This window comes from Lepidochelys kempii, chromosome 3 (genome assembly GCF_965140265.1).
Source record: "Lepidochelys kempii isolate rLepKem1 chromosome 3, rLepKem1.hap2, whole genome shotgun sequence".
Classification (NCBI taxonomy): domain Eukaryota; kingdom Metazoa; phylum Chordata; order Testudines; family Cheloniidae; genus Lepidochelys; species Lepidochelys kempii.
In genome coordinates, this window is record NC_133258.1 from 98,719,351 (window position 1) to 98,725,350 (window position 6,000).

The window sequence follows — 6,000 nt, forward strand, 5'->3', positions numbered from 1 at the left end:
GTGTACTTTCAGCAAAGAAATAAAATCCTAGGGAGAAATCTCCTGCCATCAGTTTCCCCAATAAGTATTTTTTATGTTCCAAGGAAACCAACTGCAGAATTACATCTCAACGCTGTACCTTGAATGGTCCCTCAGAATATGTGCTAACTACTTACGCTAAACAATCTGTTCCACTTTGAATGTTGCTGTGACTCTGGGAGTTCCTTTCCCAGACCGGAGGAAGAGCTCTGTGTAAACTCGAAAGCGTGTCTCTCTCACCAACAGAAGTTGGTCCAATAAAAGATATTCCCTCACCTAGTCTCTCTGAGATCCTGGGACCGATACAGCTACGGCTGCACTGCACATAGCTCAACATAACACAGCTTCACAGTTTTCCCTTGGCTGCAGAGTTATTTTCTTGAGCACATGGCACCACTTTTCTAGCACTTGATTCCTCCACTTTTCTTTTTTGCCTTTTTTCCAGTGGGATATTTGTTTGGATGCAAATTAAAATGGTCCTTTCTGCTTTTCTGTCTTTATTAAGACTTGTTTGCAGTGTTTATTAATGCTGTAATAATAATGAAAGTAGATATCTGTAGTTTCAAGGTTTTTAACTTATATGATGTACAGTAGTATAAAATATTCCATAAAGCGGAGTAAATTGCCTCACATCTCCCTTTTATTCAGAAGTTATTCTGGCACCTCCTGTACCTCTAGCTGGCATTGGCAGGAAAATTGACAATGGTTTCCAGAGAAGAGACTCAGACTCTGACTCCAGGATGTTAAGATTCTACAGTTGTTTTATTTCCTAATGTTCTTTTCATTATGATTCTGGGCTAAAATACGAAGTGGGCAGGACTCATACAGTCTAAGGCCTCAATTCTTCAATCAGCTCCACATAGATAGATTAGCTCCAAGTAGAGCTGCAGGACAGGCTAGTGGTTTGGGTACTAGCCTGGGTCCCAGGAGACCTCATGTTCAATTCCTTGTTCCACTGTGGACATCTTGAATGACTTTAGGCAAGACATTTGGAGCAACAGTTTGATGTAGATGGTGCCAAGTGGGATTTCAGAAGTGCCTACGTGAATTAAATTCCAGGGATTTCAATGAGCGTTGGGGAGCTGACCTGCTTAGGTACTTCTGAAATCCCACTAAGACCCTAAGTTCATCTTTAGGCACCTAACTACCTTTGTCAACCTGACTCTTGGCCTCCCTGTAGCACCTCACAGAGGTGGTGTGACGATAAATACATTAGAGATTGTGAGGTGTTCAGATATTACAGTAACGGTGGCCATATAAGTCCCTTAAATAGCCAAACTCTGGGAGCCTGATTCTTAACCAGTGTAAGCTGGTGTAACTGCATTGACCTCAGCGGTGCTATGCCAGTTTACACCAGTGGAACATCTCATCCTGGGACTCCACACAGGTGCAAAGTTGCACCCACATGGATCCAGTTGCAGGAACAGGGGATTTATCTCATCCCTAACAGGCCCTTATTAGGGCTGTCAAACTATTTAAAAAATTAATCATGATTAATCACAATTTTAATTGCACTGATAAAAATAATAGAATACCAATTTAAATGTATTATAAAACTTTTTGGATGTTTTGGTACATTTTCAAATATATTGATTTCAATTACAATGCAGAATACAAAGTGTGCAGTGCTCACTTTATATTATTATTATTGATTACAAATATTTGCACTGTAAAGAACATAAACAAAAGTGCAATCTACCAGTCGAAGTATGACGGGGCATACGAATGTTTAACATATTTGGCACGGAAATACCTTACGACGCCAGCTACAACAGTGCCAGGCGAACGCCCGCTCTCACTTTCTGGTGACATTATAATAAGAAGCTGGCAGCATTATCTCCCGTAAATGTAAACAAACTTATTTGTCTTAGAGATTGGCTGAATAAGAAGAAGGAAGGAGAAGTAGTAAGACCACTCAGTCTTGTAGGCTCTAAAGTTTGACATTATTTTGGTTTTGAGTGCAGTTATGTAAAAATAATAATTCTACATTTGTAAATTGTACTTTCACAGTAAAGAGACTACACTACAGTACTTGTATGAGGTGAATTGAAAAATACTATTTGTTTTGTTTATCTTTTTTACAGTGCTAATATTTGTAACCAAAAATAATAATATAAAGTGAGCATAAGGTTTCGTGAGCTACAGCTCACTTCATCGGATGCATACTGTGGAAAATATAGAAGATCTTTTTATACACACAAAGCATGAAAAAATGGGTGTTTACCACTACAAAAGGTTTTCTCTCCCCCCCACCCCACTCTCCTGCTGGTAATCTAAAGTGATCACTCTCCTTACAATGTGTATGATAATCAAGGTGGGCCATTTCCAGCACAAATCCAGGGTTTAACAAGAACGTCTGGGGGGCGGGGGTAGGAAAAAACAAGGGGAAATGCCACAAGGGGCCACAGCCATGGTTCCCTCAACCCACCCAGCAATATTGTTAACCTGTCCAACTATACTCTTAGCCCAGCAGAAGCAGCTGTCCTGTCTCGGGGCCTCTCCTTCTGCCCCTCCAGCCCCACGAACATGATACAGTTCTGTGGTGACCTAGAATCCTATTTTCGACATCTCCGACTCAAGGAATATTTCCAACACACCTCTGAACAACATACTAACCCACAGAGACCTCCCTACCAGCACTACAAAAAGAAGGATTCTAGGTGGACTCCTCCTGAAGGTCGAGACAGCAGACTGGACTTCTACATAGAGTGCTTCCGCCGACATGCACGGGCTGAAATTGTGGAAAAGCAACATCACTTGCCCCACAACCTCAGCCGTGCAGAACACAATGCCATCCACAGACTCAGAAACAACTCTGACATCATAATCAAAAAGGCTGACAAAGGAGGTGCTGTTGTCATCATGAATAGGTAAGAATATGAACAAGAGGCTGCTTGGCAGCTCTCCAACACCACTTTCTACAAGCCATTACCCTCTGATCCCACTGAGGGTTACCAAAAGAAACTACACCATTTGCTCAAGAAACTCCCTGAAAAAGCACAAGATCAAATCCACACAGACACACCCCTGGAACCCCGACCTGGGATATTCTATCTACTACCCAAGATCCATAAACCTGGAAATCCTGGGCGCCCCATCATCTCAGGCATTGGCACCCTGACAGCAGGATTGTCTGGCTATGTAGACTCCCTCCTCAGGCCCTACGCTACCAGCACTCCCAGTTACCTTCGAGACACCACTGACTTCCTGAGGAAACTACAATCCATCGGTGATCTTCCTGATAACACCATCCTGGCCACTATGGATGTAGAAGCCCTCTACACCAACATTCCACACAAAGATGGACTACAAGCCGTCAAGAACACTATCCCTGATAATGTCAAGGCTAACCTGGTGGCTGAACTTTGTGACTTTGTCCTTACCCATAACTATTTTACATTTGGGGACAATGTATACCTTCAAATCAGCGGCACTGCTATGGGTACCCGCATGGCCCCACAGTATGCCAACATTTTTATGGCTGACTTAGAACAACGCTTCCTCAGCTCTCGTTCCCTAACGCCCCTACTCTACTTGCGCTATATTGATGACATCTTCATCATCTGGACCCATGGAAAAGAAGCCCTTGAGGAATTCCACCATGATTTCAACAATTTCCATCCCACCATCAACCTCAGCCTGGTCCAGTCCACACAAGAGATCCACTTACTGGACACTACAGTGCTAATAAACGATGGTCACATACACACCACCCTATACCGGAAACCTACTGACCGCTATTCCTACCTATATGCCTCCAGCTTTCACCCTGACCACACCACACGATCCACTGTCTACAGCCAAGCTCTGCGATACAACCGCATTTGCTCCAACCCCTCAGACAGAGACAAACACCTACAAGATCTCTATCAAGCATTCTTACAACTACAATACCCACCTGCGGAAGTGAAGAAACAGACTGATAGAGCCAGAAGAGTTCCCAGAAGTCACCTACTACAGAACAGGCCTAACAAAGAAAATAACAGAACGCCACTAGCCGTCACCTTCAGCCCCCAACTAAAACCCCTCCAACGCATTATTAAGGATCTACAACCTATCCTGAAGGATGACCCAACACTCTCACAAATCTTGGGAGACAGGCCAGTCCTTGCCTACAGACAGCCCCGCAACCTGAAGCAAATACTCACCAGCAACCACATACCACACAACAGAACCACTAACCCAGGAACCTATCCTTGCAACAAAGCCCGTTGCCAACTGTGCCCACATATCTATTCAGGGGACACCATCACAGGGCCTAATAACATCAGCCACACTATCAGAGGCTCGTTCACCTGCGCATCCACCAATGTGATATATGCCATCATGTGCCAGCAATGCCCCTCTGCCATGTACATTGGTCAAACTGGACAGTCTCTACATAAAAGAATAAATGGACACAAATCAGATGTCAAGAATTATAACATTCATAAACCAGTCGGAGAACACTTCAATCTCTCCGGTCACGTGGTTACAGACATGAAAGTTGCGATATTACAACAAAAAAACTTCAAAACCAGACTCCAGCGAGAGACTGTTGAATTGGAATTCTTTTGCAAATTGGATACAATTAACTTAGGCTTGAATAGAGACTGGGAGTGGCTAAGTCATTATGCAAGGTAACCTATTTCCCCTTGTTTTTTCCTAACCCCCCCCCCCCAGATGTTCTTGTTAAACCCTGGATTTGTGCTGGAAATGGCCCACCTTGATTATCATACACATTGTAAGGAGAGTGATCACTTTAGATAAGCGATTACCAGCAGGAGAGTGCGGTGGGGGGAGAGAAAACCTTTTGTAGTGGTAAACACCCATTTTTTCATGCTTTGTGTGTATAAAAAGATCTTCTATACTTTCCACAGTATGCATCCGATGAAGTGAGCTGTAGCTCATGAAAGCTTATGCTCAAATAAATTGGTTAGTCTCTAAGGTGCCACAAGTACTCCTTTTCTTTTTGCGAATACAGACTAACACGGCTGTTACTCTGAAACCTGTCAATAAAAAGTGAGCACTGTACACTTTGTATTCTGTGCTGAAATTGACATAAATGTATTTGAAAATGTAGAAAAACATCCCAAAATATTTATAATAAACGTAAATTGGTATTTTTATTGTTTAACAGCATGATTAAAACTGTGATTAATTTTTTAATTAAGTTCATTTGTTCTGAGTTAATCACTTGGGTTAGCTGTGATTAATTGACAGTCCTAGTCCTTTATTACTACTACCACCTCTGTCCCCCTTGTTCCAGAGACTTCCCTTCATGTCACTCTTTTTTTGTTTGTTTGTTTGTTTTTGTTTATGTTAAAGTCCCTTCTTCCCTTTAGGGGAAGTTCGCCACATATTTCCCCTCTTAGTTTCTCTTACCAAATGCCCTGCCTTGCAGAGACCCAACTCTTATAGCTGGGGCGGAAAGGGGAATCTTCAGCAGAAGAAACACATTCTTGCATTGAAATCAAAGATGCCATCAAAGTCTTTTTTATTCATTTACCCACCAGATAGGAGCTTTTTCTTCAAAGGGACAGAGGAATCACTTCAGCACAATGTGAGGGACTCCTTCTCCAAGAGCTGTGAGTACTGTCTCCATGGCACTCCCGCTCCCCACTGACTCAGGAAGCCAGGAACCAAACTGGTTCCCACATTGAGATTGCAGAGCAGCTCCCCAGGTCTGTGTGTGAATGATTAAAAAAAAGCAAAACCTTATGTACTGTCAGAGATGGCTATCACCACTAGCTTGCACAGTGTTACATCTCATGCCATTGATAAAAACTTTCTTCTTGATTGGACTCGGGGGAAGCCAGGCTAGTAGTTTCTCAGATATTGCAGTTGTACCCAAAGTTAATGTTTTTTAAACTGTGCCATTAGTTGCAAATCTGCAAGCTCTATAAAGCAAAGAAATGATCAAGGGACATAATAAATTTAGGGTCTGCTTGTTTAAACATCATTTGCAAGATGACCTGTTTAAATCTTGTGGATTAGCTCAGG